At 37.3% G+C, this 19,675-nt stretch overlaps 1 protein-coding gene and 1 long non-coding RNA gene across 4 annotated transcripts in view; one reads left to right on the forward strand and one right to left on the reverse strand.

Moving 5' to 3' along the window:
* The window catches only part of LOC309667190, a 119,254-nt gene that overhangs the window by 90,733 nt on the left and 8,846 nt on the right, over window positions 1-19,675 (forward strand). The gene's annotated exons all lie outside the window — the stretch shown is intronic.
* FHL5 (four and a half LIM domains 5) overlaps window positions 1-19,675 on the reverse strand; it is a 174,395-nt gene that overhangs the window by 30,867 nt on the left and 123,853 nt on the right. Inside the window, exon 2 of one of the 3 annotated variants that reach the window (XM_082475449.1) lies at window positions 12,097-13,881. The gene's annotated coding sequence lies outside the window, so the exon portion shown is untranslated. Of the gene's footprint in view, window positions 1-12,096; window positions 14,757-19,675 lie in introns of those variants that run through there. The other 2 variants (XM_082475448.1, XM_082475447.1) reach the window with 2 other exon arrangements.

Here is a 19,675-nt window from a genome sequence, read left to right on the forward strand (position 1 = left end):
CTAATATAAGTATCAGAGAGTATTCCCTCCACCCATCTCTAAGCTTTTTGAAAAATTCAGCAAGTACTCTATGGAATACTAAATGTAGTAGTTGTGTCAGTTTTTTTGTTCTGTTTTGTTTTGCTTTATTTCATTGGTTTTCCTTTCTATTTGAAGATCACCTTCATCATGCTCATTAACTACTATCAGTATCTGAGCCCTAGTAGCTGTTTTCTCAGCAGTGGGGAGGGAGCTCATTGATTCATCTGTTTAACACTGTTTCTACCTGCTTCCTCTTGCATCTATTGACAAATGCAAGCATATTTAGCAAGAAGTGTGATCTGTCATTGTAGAAACTAAGTCTCCTGTGGAAGGACTGAATCTCTAACACATGCTAGTCATATGAATCACCCCCACAGGGCCAGGTATTTGAGTTCACAAGATCACATGAAAATTTCACTATGGTCTAGTGGAATGTACTTCATCAGACAGGAAATGCAATATCTTTTGTACCTTTTTTCCTTCAGTTTTTGAGTTCAATGTCATGTGTTATAAAGACGTTGTGACTGGATCACTGTAAAACCAAGACAGCTGTTTTATTTTCCTGGGTGGTTTTTTTCTTTGTTTGTTTTTTTGGCCGTGTTGGGTCTTCATTGCTGCACGCAGGCTTTCTCTAGCTGTGGCGAGCAGGGTCTACTCTTGCTTGCGGTGCGCAGGCTTCTCATTGCGGTGGCTTCTCTTGTTGAGGAGCATGGGCTCTAGGCGTGTGGGCTTCAGTAGTTGCGGCACGCGGGCTCAGTAGTTGTGGCTTGCAGGCTCTAGAGCACAGGCTCAGTAGTTGTGGTGCACGTGCTTAGTTGCTCCACAGCATGTGGGATCCTCCCAGACCAGGGATTGAACCCGTGTCCCCTGCATTGGCAGGTGGACTCCCAACCACTGAGCCACCAGGGAAGTCCCTTGCTGGGTGTTTTAAAATAAACTCTAATTTCCTTCCATAATTAGTGATGAGAGAACTCTAATTAATTCACCTTAAGAAGATGGCAAACATATTCAGTTTACACAGTGCCTGAGAGCAGATTAGGGTAATAACCATGGACCCAGGAATTTAGAGGAGCTGAGCCAAGTACTACAATCACCACAGTTGTCGATGCATCTTAACCCCATGTAATCTTGAAAACCTAAAAGTACGTGCTCCTTAGAACATAGAAGAACCAAGGAAAAAATACTTTCCATGATTTTCTTTCCAATAAATATGTTTTTAAATATGAGAAATAAACCATTTCTATTCTGATGAAAGATAGTATTAGAAACTGTCCAATGAAATGAAGAACGTGCTTTATTTGGAAGGTGGCCAATATAAAATGATAGATGTATTCTTTATCTAATAGAGCCTATAAAGTAGTTTCCTAAATCGAAAAATGGCTTAAAAATGACAACTCCAGTTAAACGAATTGGGAAGAATGTTCAGTCGTTTAACTAAGAGCACGAAATAAGATTTCATAATCAATCACTTAATTCTTTCCTGAGAATAAGACAAGTCTGACCATATAATATATTGGCTTTCATGTATCCTGGCATTAATGCGTATTATAGATTCTGTTGGTTTATGACCTTCTTCAAATTCATAAAACACAATGATGAAAGAAGAGCTCATTTCTGGGCCTTCCAAAACAGAGTCTGTCAAAAAGTTCTAAAGCTGCAGACATTTTTGAATTTTAGGGTATATGAGTTTGTATTATAAGGTATATATAAAGTATATGAGTTACATTTATGAGTTGTATTATGGTATGTTCAATGAAGGCCCTTTGTGTTTCTCTTAGATAATTCTTACTTCTTTTATAAATTTATAATATATATATTCTAACTTCTTTTATAAATTTTGGAAGGGGGGTTGTTGTATTCCTTATGACCATAATATAAGCTCACTGAGAGCACTGTATCTTACTCATTTCTGTACTCCAAATGGAGCCTGGAAGTGCCCAACACTTACTGGGTGATTTTTTAAATGTTGCAGATAAAACTTATGGTAATTTTTAAAGGATTTCTACTTCATTGAAAGTGGTGATGACTAAAGACCAAGAAAATAAGCTGAAGCACCTCCAGTTTTGAATTTTCTGTTGGGAGGCATCATTATGATTCCCTAGTGACTAAGCATGCTAGGTAAACATTCTTCTCTTGATTTATAGGGATGAGGCACCAGATACTCTCTCTTTTCCTCTGAACTTGTAAGGCAAGTCAGAGGATAACGAATGTCTTATGTCTTTCAAGTCTACCAGCAGTTTAATAAGTGGATACCGATGTGGTGTAGGTGTCTCTTTGGAACTTTTTATTCTGTTTTCAACAATAGTAGTCACTGCAGCCTTTAGACTCCTGTGAGCCTGTAGCAGGAGCTCTCCCTAGCCCTTCACAGCCTGGGGATGGGGGTGGCAATCCCAGCAGCCTGCCACTGAGGGCTGGCCATAAGGCATAAGTGCCCCTTTTCATATGCATACAATTTCCAATCATTCTCCAAATTAACTCTCAGTTGATCATTTTCATGATTTTTGTGGGGACAGGTCATAGTAACAGTTTATAAAACTACTCCATTATCAGCATCCTATTTGGCATTTTGACAGCATCTAAATACGTATATGGCAGAAAACATGACATTTATATTCTGCCTTATAAGGTAGAATATTGTAAATCATACCCATAGATGGTGCTTTAGAGCAAATTAGATAATACATATCAAAATACCTTAAAAACAATTATGAGTTATGCAAAAATAAACCTTGCTGAGAATATATAGGAATTAAAGTAATGGTAGACAGAAAATTTTAAGACTATATATAATTTGTTACCCTAATAGTGCTGTAACATTTGGTACTGATCAAAACCAAACTTAACTTCTCATTAACCGACATTTAACTTAAAAATACCTAGTCACTCTTGAAGAAACCACAAAAACAGTGATGAAGAGACAGGGAAGGTAGTGAGATTTACTTTCCACTTGTATATAGCCTTTTGTACCCTTTGAATTTTGTACCAAATGGCTTATTTTAAAAATTAAATGAAATCTTAACACAAATCAAAAGGCTAAACTTATTTCCCTTTGAATCACTTGTTCTTGACTATAGAACATAAGAACTAAAAAAGATAGATCAGTTTTAGCTCCTCATTTTACAGGGATAGAAACTAAATTCCAAAGAGGATATTTTTAGGGCTAGTATTTCTTTCTAGAAAAATTAGGAAAAATGGAATATACCTTCCAAATTAATTTTTGTAAATACTTAAAAGGAAATACCCACAGTGCTAATTAAAGTGAATTTTAACAAGCTTCTTTTTTTTAGCTTCTTTTTTGGCTGTTTAGAGCCAAGCAGCTACTCCCCTCCCATTTTATAAATAGATGCTGACTCAGAGTCTTTAAATGACTGTCTTTAAATCACACTACTTTCAGTGACCTATTCCTGGTCCAAGCTCTTTAGCATTTCAGACCTTTCAAAATCTGGCATCTTCCTTGGCCTGGTTCTATCAGTTTTAAACCCAACAATATCAAACAGCTCTTTGAACACAGTGAACGTTACTTCCGTAGGTTTCACAAAGAGCTCTTGAGTGCCAAAACAGTGCTTGGCAGTGAAGGTAAAACCAGGTCTCTCCCTGTGAAAAGCCTCCACTCTGGCATGGGAGAGAGGCTCACAAATAATTACTCTACTCCATCAGTCTTACCAGATCAGGGCCCTGGCTCTCCATACTTCAGCACACACTGTGCACTGTAGCCCTAGTTAATCGTCTTTCCCGCTCAACAGTAAGCTTCAGGCGGGATAAATGCTATGTTACCACCAAACTAACTGGTGTCTAGCGTATTATCAGCATGTGCTGGGCACTCACTAAATATTGTGGATGAGAGGGAGTGAGGGGAGAAAGGAGAGAGGGCAGCTGGAAATGCTTGGACGTAGGCACAGGGTGCCCTGGAAATTTCAGGAAATTTCTAGAAAATGTCAGGTAACACTTCTAGAGCTGTAGCTTAAAGTTGGAATAAAAGCTAGTCTCTAAGAAAAGGTGGGGAAGAGCAGTGGGGAATCCACACAGTTGTGAATGTGGGGAAGCAGCACACTGGGAGTGTGGACCAGGCAGAGAGCATTGCTGGACCTGCTTGAGGGACCACACCTGGAGGATGGCATTTCCTCCATACCTGGATAGGCAAAAGGTCACTTACAAAATGAGATACTTTTACATGTCAGAGCTTTCAAAACTCAACTACACATTGCTATGAATATATATTTGCCCACTTTTCTCTTCTTGGCCACCTGAAGACCATACCCTTAAACACAGGTCTGGGATGTATGCTGTCAATTAGAAGTCTCTCTTACTTGGCATTTTAACAGTTTACATTGATGACTTAAATTTATACTAAACTAAAATTATACTTACATTTATACAAAAAAGCAGGAATAGTTTTTTGAATTAAAAATCATATAAGAGAACCTCTCATTTCCCTCAGGTTTCTATACTGGTCATTTAAAGGAATTTCTCTCTTTTGAAAGTGTTGGGGGTAAAATGTTGGTCCCTTGGCTCACTGATTCTGTTCTACCTGGGGAGCGACTTAACTGAGAAGCAACTGGGCAAAGGGGTCTGCTCAAGTGCCACTCACTTCCCTTCCCCTCCTTCCGCTGGGATTTGCCAGTGCACAGGCCTAAACTCTGCCCTCCTTCCTGGAGGGAGCCCACTATAGCCGCCCAGCCCCATGAGGGGGCACTGGGTTAATAAGTTCAATTCAGGATGGGAGGGGCAGTCTCAGGGAAAAGCTTTGTTTTCCAACCCAGCCTTAACAATAATAACATTGATAATAAATGGATTCATATATGACACTTGTGTCTATTTCACAGTTGAATTAGAACTCTGAAAGAAGAGGCTCATGGTTAAGTGGGACTTTCAAATCCACACATATATTACAATAAAGGTGGCTTTATTCCTAAGTCCTTTTGCTGTACTGCATGCGTATGTGTATGTGGCAGGAGGGAAGAAAAGAGAGAATAATATATATACCAGTTTTTATTAACCAGGATGGTAGATTAGGATTCTCTAATTATGCTAGGTTTGTAGTTTAAAACTTAACAGAAACAAAATGAAGAAATGAATAGCATTATTTCTAAGTTCTTGGCTCAGTCAAAAACCAAACAAAATAATAAATATTCTAATTACCTTCATCAGAATAACCATTAATTCTGTTTTAAATGTGTTTGGTAATTTAACTTGTTATCTAGTTCCTCTTTAGGTTACAGTTTATAAGATTTTTGGATTTTGAGTATCAGTTTTTCAGGTGGAATTCTGATAATGGCATATATTTATTTTTATTCATCAATTTTTTCAGATCATTTGGTGCCTAAGTGAAAAATATCATAAGTGAAGTACCAATAGGTATTCTAATAATAATTTATGGTTTACAAAGTGCTTTCGTGTATATTATCTAGAACAGTCATTCTTAAACATTTTTAGGTTAAGAATTTTTTAGCACCTAATGAAAGCTATTTACCTCTTCTTAAAAATTTAAAATTCATATTCCTGCGTTCACAGAACTTTCTCAGACCTGATGAAGCCAGGGTTCTTGGAACCAGGCTGTAGAGTGGAGGTTGCCAACTACATCCCAAGAACCAAAATCTAGCCACAACCTGTGTTTGCATGGCTTGAGACCTAAACATAGCTTTTACATTTTTAAATGATCAAAAAAAAAAAAATCAAAAGAAGGATAAATTTTTTTTGACATCTGAAATTATATGACATTCAAGTTTCAGTATCTATAAAGTTTTACTGGAACACAGCCTCAGTCCATGGCTACTTTTGAACTATTATGGCAGAGTTGCTTAGTTTTGAAACTTAAAATATTTACTGTCTGACTCTACAGAAAACATAAAATACATTTTGTGGTTTTTGGTCGTATTTTGTTCGTGTTTGTTAAATTACACTTAACTAGGGTTTGAAAAGGACTTCTGCACACTGCTTAAAAGCATATAAAATTATTTACTAAATGACTTTAAAAATAATACTTGAAATCATTAACATGGTGTTTGGAAAAGTACTTAATGACGTGGCAAAATGCTCCTGATATTGCTTTAAGTGAAAAAAAAAGCAGGAATTAAATAATCAGTGTGATCTCAACCACATAAATACGTTTGAAGAGTAGGAAACAAGTTTAGAAGAAAATATGCTTGATTAAATTTATAGATTTTTAAAAAAGATTTTTACTGTTCATTACTTTCTAAACTGTACAATGCATAATGTATCACTTTGAAAATAAGGAAAAGTATTGAACAAAATTTGAGTGTAGTCATTCAGTTTAAAAAAAAAAAACTCTCAAAGATTAGAATCTTCTGTAATAGTATAACTGCAGAAATGTTCAAGGGAACAAATTAATAGAATGAATGTAATTACAAGACCAGAAATCATTTTTAAATCTTACTTCCTTTAGGTGGCATGACAGCTTGGTGTCAGATGCTTTTTTTTTTTTTTTCCTGGATGCAAATTATACCCATGAATCTGTTAAAGAAGTGCTGAATTTTATGGGAAGAAAAAATTTTACGTAACATCAAAGCATTTTTAGTTCTATACTGAGAAGCCTTTGGTCAAACTTTATGATAGGCATCTCCTTGTTCACGCATGAAATGGTCATCAGCACAGTGCAGGGATTCATGATATAAGCAAAATTGAACAGCTTGAATGTTTCTGTAGATACTATACTGACTTGATCTGCTTGGTGAATGAATGAGTGAATACATGAATGAATGAATTACCTGTATGTATGACTTTTTGGCCCTGTCAAAAAAATGATAAATAGTTTGATACCTTGACCAGGACAACTATTAATAGTCTTTTTAAAAGTATTAGGAATTACATGATTATGATATTTTACTTAAATTGTCTTATGAACAGTAAGGATCATTAAATATAAAGGATCATTAAAAAGGACAGAATCAAGCTGGAAGACAAGAACCCCAGAAGCCCATTTCCCCACCATCTTCAGTGTGTACTATCATTAAAATTAAATTGAAAATAAAACGCAAAGCGTATTCTTAAATAATAAGAGGGGAGAATCTGATACATCAAAATGATCTACTGAAAAATAAAACTCAGGGTCCATTGATGATACTGCTCTGGCAAAATGAATAAGCAAAGGAAAATCTCAAAGCTTTGCCAACAATCAAGTAAGATGCATTTAAGTTCTAGTAGCAACAGAATTGTATGAGCAGAATTTGAGAAGAGATAAAAGCAGAAATGCCTACTGGTAGCATTACTCTAAAACAGAATTCTACAAGATGGGTGTTTTTATTCCATCTTTAAAGTAGTGAGGCAAACTAATGTGCCCGAGTTCACGGAAGACTCAACATGGACCAGACTTCAAAGTTTTGACTCTCTCCTCTGTCATTCTTGCACTGACTATCTAGCCTTGCATATTTATGTAATGAATTAAAAAATTTTTTTCCTTTCCAGTGGGTTAACAATCCAACCCAGAGGCAGCAGTTGGAGAGAAAGCTCTTTCTATTATATCCAATATTTCCCTTTGCTCCAACCAGATCTTAAATTTTTCTGTTCCCTGACTCCATGTCTCATTTTACGGGTCTTTAGAAATGTGTATATAAAATGCATTCATTCTTACTGATCATCTGAAGCCTGCAACAGTGTGTGGGATGCTAGAAATTCAGCGGTAATTGCCACAGTCCCTTCTCTAAAAGAGCATACAGTCTTGTAGGAGATACAGATAAATAAATGAGTTTATAATGTGAGCCCAAGAAGGCACATTGGTAGTATGAGGATATGCAGAAGTGGCACCAAACAGATTTGGGTGGAGGGTGGTCTGTAAGTTCTTTCCAGAGAAGGGAGCACCTGAGGGTGACTAGGGTGAGTTAGGTCTGTATGCAGAGAGCTCTTCTTTGGGTATATAAATTGAGGGAGAGGTGGAGTTAGTTCACCTCCAGTTTCTGGCTTGAGCAACTGGTTGTTGCCCATGGAGGCCTGGCAGAAAAGAGGCATTTGCTCAGTTCTTAATCTGCTGAAGGTCATTTGGTATGACTGAGCGGCAGAGTGTGTGTGTGTGTGTGTGTGTGTGCGTGTGTGTGCACCTGTGTGCGCACATCAGTGCCATAGTAAAAACTGTTTGGGAGAAGAATGTAGAGGCTAAATTATTCAGGGTCTTAACTAGTAATAATAACAACTTGCACTTAACACTTTTTCTATGCCAGACACTGTTGTAATTTTAATATAACACATTGATTCCTCATTTCAAACCTAAGAAACCTAAGAAAAAGTTATACCGTCATGATCTCCATTTCATATACAAGGAAAATGACACACACAGAGGCTGACTCCTCTGAGTTCCCAGATCTAGTGAGTAATATAGCTGAGACTTGAGCTCCAGCCAATCTAGCATGAAAAGTGTGGTCCATGACCAGTATTATCAGCATCACCTGGGCGCCTGTTAGAAATGCAAAAACTCAGGCACCAACCCAGACCTACAGAACCAGAATCTACATTTTAACAAGGACCCAGAGGTGGTTCCTGAGCACTTTGAAGTTTGGGGACATCTGCTATAACCCACTAAACTCTACCGCTTCTCTTTACTTTGGGAAGGAATCTGGACATTATCCTAAGGTCAGTGGAAAGTCAGGAAAAGGTTTGAAGTAAGAGATTGACAAAATCAAATCTGGTTTTAGACCAATAGTTTCAGTGGCTTCAGTATGGAGAATGCAGCAGAAGAGGGCAATTCTGGAGGCATGGAGACCCATGAAAGGGCCACTGTTCACCAAGTAAAAGAAGATGGCAGCCTGAATAGGGTGATGGCAGTGACAAAGGAGAGAAGCTGGTGAATGTATGAGGTAGCATGGACAGAATTTGGAGATTCTTTGGGTATATAAGTTGAGGGAGAGGTGGAGTTAGTTCACCTCCAATTTCTGGCTTGAGCAACTGGTTGTATCATGATGTCATTTTCTGTATGAGAATACTTGGGAGAAGTAGGGTGGAAAGTAGGAGAGGGGAATGATGAATTTACTTTTAGATTAAAATGAGATTTGAGAGGACTGTGGGAAAGCCAAGCAGAGCTGTTCAGCCAGGTCCAAAGAGAGAGGGCAGGGAAACCACATACATTACTTGAACATTTTGAAATTCTATGTCAAAAATTTTACCTGGCTTGCCCTTCAGGCCCCTTCCCTTCCCTTCCCGCATTGTATTCACTGGGGTCCAAGCCTGCTCTGGGCAATCCTGTATTCAGCAGATAATTGGACATATAGGTTTGTAGCTCAGAAAAGATATCTTAGCTGGACATAAAGATTTTGGACTCAGTCATGTAGAATAGATTGTAATTGAAGTAATGACATTTAGCTCAGAAAGAGAAAGGGAATCTAGGATGTAGGGAAGAAGAAGAGGAATCTGTGAAACAGACTGAGAATAGTGGTCTTAGAGGTGGGAGGAAAACCAGGAGTTGGATACCATGGAATCCCTGTGTAAAGAGTGTTTCAAGATGGGGAAAGTGGAGAATAAGGTAAAATGCTTCTGAGATACTAAGAAGATAATGAGAAATATCTGCTGGACTTAGCAATACACTAGTGATCGGTCACCTCAGTGAGAGGTGGGGGAAACTGATAAGGACCAAAGCCAGACTGCAGTTGATTGAGAAGTGGGAGCTAAGAAAGTGGAGATTCTTTACAAGGTGTAGACAATACTTTTACGAGACTGAGCTATGAAGCCGAAGAGTGAGGTAAGTGGAGGAGCTCAGTAATGAAGGAGAAGCTTTTCAAGATGGGGAATTTGAACATGTTTAAATGTTGATAGGAGGAGCCAATAAAGAAGGAAAGAATAAAGATTGTGATCCCTGAAGCAGAGGGTATGAGATAACGGGCACTAGTTTAGATCTTACCTTTCATGTTCCAATCTACCAATAGGCCGGTATGGGGATTGGGGGGAATGGCCAGAGAAACAGGAAGGTCCCACTGCAGTCACCTGTTCCACATTCTGGGGTCCCTAGAGGCTTAATCCTATCACCCTTCCATTCTAAGCCTTACTCTCCACGAAAGGAACTGTTCTGATACTTGAATCTTCTACTTTTATTTCAGTGGACACATTGCCCAGAACAAGTATGGCTATGAATTAACTATGTATCTGCTTTGAAAATTAACCCTTAAATGTCATCGCCAGCTAAAATCCTTACCTTAACCTTACCTGTCCTCAGGTGAGGACAGTTGAGAGAGACAGTTTAGACATACTTCCACCGTAAGCCTTTTAAAGATTTGGTAAACCCACCAACCCCAGGGTTTGTCTGAAGTCTGTGGTTTCATGGAGAATAGTGGTTCATAATCAGGACCCCTCAAGAATACTCAAGGACAGGTTTCAAGAGTCTATCAACCCCAGAAATGTCAAGGAAAAATCTATTTACAATGGGCTTTTTTTTTTTTTTTTTTTTAAATGAGAAGAGGGTCCGTTGATTCTATCAGATTCTTAAGGGAATCTGTGATCCCGAAGTGGTCTAATGTGGAGATAGATAATGCTCAAGCTGATCATTTTGGAGGGACTCAAGGTGTTATGGCAGGAAGGAGTCCTCTACCTCCTCCTTCCCCTCCTTCTTTTCACAGCTCCTTCCAGGGTACCATAAGGTAACCAAGAAAAATGATGACAATCAGAGAGGAAAAAGATAATTACAAGAACATGGAAATGTACAGTTGTTTAGCTGACATCTGACTCAGAACTTTCCATGTGAACGCAAGTATTTGGTTTTCAATTCTAAAGAGATCATGTTCCCTAGATTGAAAATGTGAAAAAACAAATCAAAGCTTCTCTAACATGTTCTAGATAAAATTTTATTTTCAATATAGTAGAAAGTTACTAGGCTTGCTTAAGGAACCCAAATTAATCCAGCTTTACTCAGAATGTTGTCGGCAAGTATAATAAAAATAAGAGGTAGACTTGTCCCTGAGGTAATGTTACATTAAAGCACAAATCTGCTGCTCTTGTTTAGGTAGAACGGTCCCAGAATTGGCAACTAATGATAACACATGGGAATAAATAGAACACGTATAGAAAACAGACATCAGAGTTTACCTTCCCCACCAAGCAATTTGGATTATGGCTTTAGGCACATATCATAAATATGTTAAGAAATATCTTGTGTGATACATATATTTGCAATATTTGTGTTAAATTTTAATCCATATACGTTACTAATAAACATGCTGGAATTTATACACGATAGTATTGTGAATGTGAAATGAGGGCTAAAATGACTTGAGGAATTTCTTACATTTTATTTATAAGAATTACACATTTTATTAATGATTGTTTTTAGTTCCTACATTTCCAAAACGAAAATTGACAAGCTGAGGAGCTGCGTTTGGTTTTCGAATGCATGACAGACACCAAAAAGGGTCTGATTAAAATAGTGAGGGAAAAAGCATAAACACATATGGGAAGCATACTTTTGCTTATGTAACGCTATCCCAGTTTCAAGAAGCAATGCTTTAGATTCATTCAGTGTATTACATATCTGTGTGGGTCAGAAACACAGACATTTTAATTCAATCTTAGAAAGCCTAAGATTAGGAATTGTCTTTATGCCTGCTTGTGAAAAATAGGCAGATTTTTTTAAATAGCAGGAATCTCACTAACTCACTTAAAATCTGTAAATGACTTTAAATTGTGCTCTGGATATGTAAATCCAGCCATAAAATATCCTTAGTGATAAAGTCAGTCATCCAAATAAATTAAGCCAAATAAAACTCCAGTATGGAGTCATTCCTTTTTTATAAATACAATGAAGTTATACCTCCAATTATAAAGACAATTTTCAGAACTCAGGAGGCAACTCAAAAGTTATCTGGCTACAATGTTGCCTTAATACACATGGCACAGAAATGAGAAATCTGAAAAGCTCAGCATATAAAATTTGATAACTGTTGGCTCAAATGTTTAAAAAGTTTCTAAGAAACTTCTAGATATATACTTACTTGCTAAGTAAAAACAAATCACTACAAAGTTTCTTTTAAGCAGTCACTAGAAAGTTTATAAGAATCTCTTGTACTTAAAAAAAAATTAAAGAAGCCAATAAAAACCACATTAAAAACACAAAGAAAACATTAAGGAAAAGAAAACAAAACTTACTTTTTCTTAAAGCTGCTTCTTCCAGTGATTTAAACAGTATGAAAGGAGAATGTATGATGATTTACTTTTTCCTCCAACACATTCATATGTCAACTCCAAGAGGAATAGAATGGGCCACCAAAACTATCTGAGGGTCCCTCCCAGTTGCAGCTTTTTAAACTTTGTGGAAGACAATAGGAGGGTGTGTGAGTTTCCTCCAAGTCTTGTGACATGTACATAGCTGACTCCTACTGGGCTGAAAAAGCACTCCTTGTCAATTTTTACTTAAAATTATGAGTAACAAATTCTCTGCAGGACGTCCTTAAAGGGAAATCCTGCCAGAATTAGTATCTGAAATGTCTGGATAATCTCCAGAAAGTTTAAAATATAAAGTGCACATACAGACACTCACATACACTCAAGAAATTCCCACTGCCTAGGCTAAATTGAGGGCATATTTAAATTAAAAAATTTCTATAACGGATGATGTATTTCCTGTTTTTTGTTTTGTTATTTCAGTGACTATCAGAACCCTTCTTATAGGTTAGAAATGGCTGAACTATAGAGCTTTTCTTTTGAAATATCTGGAAAGAGATGTGGCCCCATGTTCTCACCTGTAGCGTTTTTGGTAGCTTGAGAGATGAACCGTGGTTTGTGGCTTCTATCATTGCCTTCCTGGGAAATTTGCGAACTTTGAGCCTTGGATTTGACTAGGATAACTCAAAGTAGTTGCCTGCTTCCTGCCCAGTACCGTGGACCTGGCATTCCCTGCTGTTGCCTATTTCCCTATGAGCTGGCAACAATTGTTATGTCACGTCCACAGCTGTATGACTTCATTTAAGCACAGACTCAGATAGTCTTTTGAAATCTTAAGTCAAAACTTGAAAAGTGGCTAGATATTTCATGAGTCGGATCTAAAGAAATGTTTGAATATTGAACTAATCCACAACAGGAATTCTCAGTGGGTCAAACTGATCCATAAAGCAAGTGACATTTGCTCTTAAACTCTCCATCTGAGGCCATTTCTTCAGTTCGTAAAGGTGGGTGAGGGAGGAAATGTTCCGCCTTAACTCCATTTATGCTCAGACCAAACTTGAACTGTCCTTGTTCTAAGTGCCAAAGGAATGATATGTTAATATTTTCTGAGGTCAAACTCAGTTACAAACAATCAAAAAACTCGAACTAGGGAAATATAAAGCCAATCATCTCTGTGCTTTGTTATTCACCCGACTTTGATGATGAAGATATGATGAAAATGAAAACATGGTGATTAGCAGCAGCAAATTGTTCTTATGTCCTTTCACTGAATCAATCTATTATAAAACAGTCAATCTAACATAAAATATTATTAGTAATAGATTTTAATCCTCATGACACCATGGCTAGACAGGCATTATTTTTCTCCTTTTATAGGTGAGGAAGTGGAGTTGAGGAGGTACAAAATCGCCTATGTCCCCATCTGGCTATTGAACTATTACCCTCTTTATTAACCCTATGCTTCCTGAGAGGGTAATCTACATTCACTTACCCAACCGGTGATCCTCCTGCTCCCTTCTCAAACTACTCCACCAAAGGAAAGCTTCATTAAGCCCAATAAAGACCTTAACACCCCAAAGAATAGTCTTTAATCTTACCTGAAATTTCTCATCTCTGCCATGTCCATTTCTTTTTTTTTTTAACATTTTATTTATTTATTTATTTATTTATTTATTTATTTATTTATTTATTTATTTATTTATTTATGGCTGTGTGGGGTCTTCGTTTCTGTGCGAGGGCTTCCTCTAGTTGCGGCAAGCGGGGGCCACTCTTCATCGCGGTGCGCGGGCCTCTCACTATCGCAGCCTCTTGTTGCAGAGCACAGGCTCCAGACGCGCAGGCTCAGCAATTGTGGCTCACGGGCCTAGTCGCTGTGTGGCATGTGGGATCTTCCCAGACCAGGGCTCGAACCCGTGTCCCCTGCATTGGCAGGCAGATTCTCAACCACTGCGCCACCAGGGAAGCCCTCTGTTTCTTTTTGAAATTCTCTTCCCTTGGTTTCACTAAGTCACACTCTCCTGATTTTCTCCTTGGGCTTAGCACCTTCAGCCTCCTCTCCCTTTATTCACCTCACCCTTCCCTAGAGCTTCATCCTCAGTTCAGAATGCTTCTCTCTACGCTGTCCGTGGGGTTCCTTATGAAAACAATTAATGATATATTATGACTCCTTAACCTGTATTCTCAACTGATATCACTCTCTAAGGTGCCAGACCTGTATCCTGTTGTCTACTAGCTGTCTTTGTCTAGAGGTCCCCAGGCATCTCAAACTCAGCAGTCCCCAAAACACCTTCATCTCCTCCCGACTCCCCACTGTACAGATAGTCCGCTGTATTTCCTATCTCAGGGCATGGCACAATCATCCAACCCATCATACCCTGGACTCCTCACTTTTCTCATTTATTCTCCACCATCCCCTTCATTCATCCCCAACCCCAACTTCTGTTGGTTTTACTTTGTTAAATATCTCTCAAATTTGTCATTATCCCTGCTTTCTGGTCCTCACATTTCTCACTTGGATTATTGTCATCAGTCATAAAACAACTGACATCTGTCTCAGTCTGGTCCCCTTCTATCATTATATCACTATAAAACAATATTTATTTAAAGATATCAGTTTATTGACTTATACATGCTTCTTGCAGAAAGTCTGGAATAAGAATGAAAAAAATAAAGTTTAAAATGACTTGCAATCCAAGAGACAGTCAGAACTCAAAACATCACCCAAATATTATTATGCATACATATAGCTATACAAGGAAATGTTTATGTAAATGTTTTCATGCAAATGTTTACACAGCTATAGTTAAATATAATTAGAAAACCAAGATCACATTGCATATGGTATATCTATTTTACTTAATATACTGTGAATGATTTTCCAAATCAATTAAATATTTTGAAAGTGGCTGTGAATAATGGCTGCAATATAATGAAATATGTGATGGAACAGTGCTTCCTCTTTTTTTTCTCTCTCTCTCTCTCATCTGTTTTCTTCAACACCAAAACTTAGCCTGAGCATTTATAAGGTATGAATCACAGGACTTCGATTTAGGTGGGAAAGAGGAAAGGAGAAAAATATAGAACACTCACTTTAAGTTCATTTACATTTACTAGACACTATTTAAACAACTATATATTCTGTACTGTGTTTCATGCCTTCAAGGAATTATCCAACCTGTAAGTCTATATAATGAAGTTTAAGGCTGCATTTTAGGTGAGTAAAGACAAGTTTAGTAGGAAAACAATTTGATAAAGTGCTTTTTCTCTTCTTTACACTGAATAACAAGAAACACAAGAGAAAATCTGTGGAAATTTTAGCTTGACTAGTTTAGTTTTAGCTTGACTAGTCAGAGAAAGGGTTTTTCTTCAGCAGACTAGCATGTGAATAAACAAAAATATTTCAGAGCCAAGAAGATTGCCTCCTTTCCTTGAAAGACACATTATCTATGTTCCTCTTCTATCAGAGGCTGGGAAAAAATATTTGTACACATTTTTAAGTCCACATTTTACTTCTCAGAGGGGAGACATTGATTTCACAAATAATGTATACTTCTTTTTTTCTCTCTGCAGGGATGGAGAGCTTTATGTAGTTGCAAAGAATATATATTAATATATTTTGCTAATTTTCATCATGATAACATACAATCAAAATGCATTGTCTTTTTTTTTTTTTTAGTATATGCCTTTTTAAAAAACATCTTTATTGGAGTATAATTGCTTTATAATGTTGTTACTTTCTGCTGTATAACAAAGTGAATCAGCTATATGTATACACACATCCCCATATCCCCTCCCTTGTGTCTCCCTCCCACCCTCCCTAACCCACCTCTCTAGGTGGTCACAAAGCACCGAGCTGATCTCCCTGTGCTATGCAGCTGCTTCCCACTAGCCATCCATTTTACATTTGGTAGTGTATATATGTCCATGCCACTCTCTCACTTCGTCCCAGCTTACTCTTCCCCCTCCCCATGTCCTCAAGTCCATTCTCTACATCTGCATCTTTATTCCTGTCCTGCCCCTAGGTTCTTCAGAACCATTTTTTTTTTTTTTTTTTTTTTAGATTCCATATATATGTGTTAGCATACGGTATTTGTTTTTCTCTTTCTGACTTACTTCACTCTGTATGACAGACTCTAGGTCCATCCACCTCACTACAAATAACTCAATTTCATTTCTTTTTATGGCTGAGTAATATTCCATTGTATATATGTGCCACATCTTTATCCATTCATCTGTTGATGGACATTTAGGTTGGTTCTATGTCCTGACTGTTGTAAATAGTGCTGCAATGAACATTGTGGTACATGTCTCTTTTTGAATTATGTTTTTTTCAGGGTATATGCCCAGTAGTGGGATTGCTGGGTCATATGGTAGTTCTATTTTTAGTTTTTTAAGGAACCTTCATACTGTTCTCCATAGTGGCTGTATCAGTTTTCATTCCCACCAACAGTGCAAGAGGGTTCCCTTTTCTCCACATCCTCTCCAGCATTTATTGTTTGTAGATTTTTTGATGATGCCATTCTGACTGGTGTGAGGTGATACCTCATTGTAGTTTAGATTTGCAATGACTATACTACCCAAAGCAATCTACAGATTCAATGCAATCCCTATCAAACTACCAATGGCATTTTTCACAGAACCAGAATAAAAAATTTCACAATTTGTATGGAAACACAGAAGACCCCGAAGAGCCAAAGCAATCTTGAGAAAGAAAAATTGAGCTGGAGGAATCAGGATCCCTGACTTCAGACTATACTACAAAGCTACAGTAATCAGGACAGTATGGTACTGGCACAAAAACAGAAATATAGATCAATGGAACAGGATAGAAAACCCAGAGATATACCCACACACATATGGTCACCTTATCTTTGATAGAGGCGGCAAGAATATATAATGGAGAAAAGACAGCCTCTTCAATAAGTGGAGCTGGGAAAACTGGGCAGCTACATGTAAAAGAATGAAATTAGGACACTTCCTAACACCATACACAAAAATAAACTCAAAATGGATTAAAGACCTAAATGTAAGGCCAGACACTATCAAACTCTTAGAGGAAAACACAGGTAGAACACTCTATGACATACATCACAGCAAGATCCTTTTTGACCCACCCCCTAGAGAAATGAAAATAAAAACAAAAATAAACAAATGGGACCTAATGAAACTTAAAAGCTTTTGCACAGCAAAGGAAACCATAAACAAGACCAAAAGACAACCCTCAGAATGGGAGAAAATATTTGCAAATGAAACAACTGACAAAGGATTAATCTCCAAAATATACAAGCAGCTCATGCAGCTCAATATCAAAAAAACAAACAACCCAATCCAAAAATGGGCAGAAGACCTAAATAGACATTTCTCCAAAGAAGATATACAGATTGCCAACAAACATGTGAAAGGATGCTCAACATCACTAATCATTAGAGAAATGCAAAACAAATAATGTATACATTTAAAGGATTTTGGTAAACTGTCAAACTGCCTTTCGGAATGGATGATCTTTCTAGAAGACAAATCTAATCACCTCACGTCCCTGGTTAATCTTTAAAAGCAACCTCTTGTTTTTCGGAGGATGGCTATACTTTTCTGTTTAGCATGTAAGGCATTTTGTGATCCCTCTTTGACCTCTCTAGCTTCATCTTACACTACTTCCCCAAACCATTTTTCTTATTTTCATACTTTAGGGATTCTCAAATGTCTCATTGCATATTAATTTATCTTAGTACTCCAGAATCTCCTTTTCTCTGCCCAGAAATGCCCATACCAGGCTAGTCCTACTTTTCCTTCAGGACTCAGTTCAGGGGGTCACCCCCAGCCTGTTCAGCTCCCCTCCCTGCAGTGCAAGGCAGTTTGACTTTCTTCTCCCATAATATCCTCTGCTTGCTTCTCTCAAAACACTGTATGGAACTATAACTGTTGATTCTTGCCATCTCCTTGAAAGCAAAGCACATTTTTAAGATTTTCATTCATATTCTTTGTACTTAGCTGTCTTACAGGATGCAGGAGATTACTGAGCCAAGGATTTAAATTCACCATGTCCTCCTTTTTTTCCATCACACCCCAATGCAATCCCTTCCTTCCTGCTCTTCAAACACACATCCAGGTTAGGTCTTACTACTAATCACTGAAGAGGAACAGAGGTGCAAATAGAGACAAGCCTGGTAAAACAGATAAAACACAACACTGGGAACTTATAAAAATTTTATAATAACCTGTTGAAAGTAGTTGTTCCTTCTCTTTTTGTGTGTGATGTAAATGGAATAAACACTGTTTCTGAAGGCCCTAAAGTCAGGCTTTCTTTCTTAGGTGGTTTGGAAGAGGTCTGTCCTGTGTTCTATTTTTCTAAATTAATTAATTTTATAGTTGATTTACCAAGTCATGGTAAATCAACTATAAAATTATATATATATGTAAATTACATATATATATATAAAATTATATATATATATAAAATATTTTTCAGATTCTTTTCTATTATAGGTTATTACGAGATATTGAATATAGTTCCCTGTGCTATATAGTAGGTCCTTGTTATCTGTTTTATGCATAGTAGTGTGTATGTTTTTCCCAAAGTAACTTATCTCCCTGCTACCCCCTCTGATAGTAACCATAAGTTTGTTTTCTATGTCTAAGTCTATTTCTGTTTTGTAAATAAGTTCATTTATATCATTTTTTAGATTTTTTAGATTCCACATAAGTGATAATTATGTCTCTCTGATTATCTGTATGGTAATCTCTAGGTCCATCCATGTTGCTGCAAATGGTATTTCATGCTTTTTAGTGGCTGAGTAGTGTGTTGCATATATATACCACATTTTTTTTATCCATTCATCTGTTGATGGACATTTAGGTTTCGTCTATGTCTTGGTTATTGTAAACAGTGCTGCTGTGAACACTGGGATGCATGTATCCTTTTGAATTAGTTTTCACCTTTTCAGGATATATGCCCAGGAGTTGGATTGCTGGATCATATGGCAACTCTATTTTCAGTTTTTAAAGAAACCTCCATACTGTTCTCCGTAGTGGCTGCACCGATTTACATTCCCACCAACAGTGTAGGAGGGTTCCCTTTTTTCCACACCCTCTCCAGCATTTATTACTTGTAGACTTTTTGATGCTGGCCACTCTGACCAGTGTGAAGTGATAACTCGTAGTTTTGATTTGCATTTCTCTAATAGTGATGTTGAATGTCTTTTCATGTACCTGTTGGCTATCTGTATGTCTTCTTTGGAGAAATGCCTATTTAGATCTTCTGCTCATTTTTTTTTATTGGGTTGTTTGTTTTTTGGTATTGAGCTGTATAAGCTGTATATTTTGGAAATTAATCCCTTGTCCGTAGCATTGTTTGCAAATATTTTCTTCCATTCAGTAGGCTGTCTTTTCATTTTGTTTATGGTTTCCTTTGCTGTGCAAAAGCTTTTAAGTTTAATTAGGTCCCATTTAAAAATTTTTGCCTTTGTTTCCATTACTCTAGGAGACAGATCCAAAAAAATATTGTTGCAATTTACGTCAGAGTGTTCTGCCTGTTTTCCTCTAGAAGTTTTATACTATCCAGTCTTAT

This window comes from Balaenoptera physalus, assembly GCF_965194825.1.
Source record: "Balaenoptera physalus genome assembly, chromosome: 9".
NCBI lineage: Eukaryota > Metazoa > Chordata > Mammalia > Artiodactyla > Balaenopteridae > Balaenoptera > Balaenoptera physalus.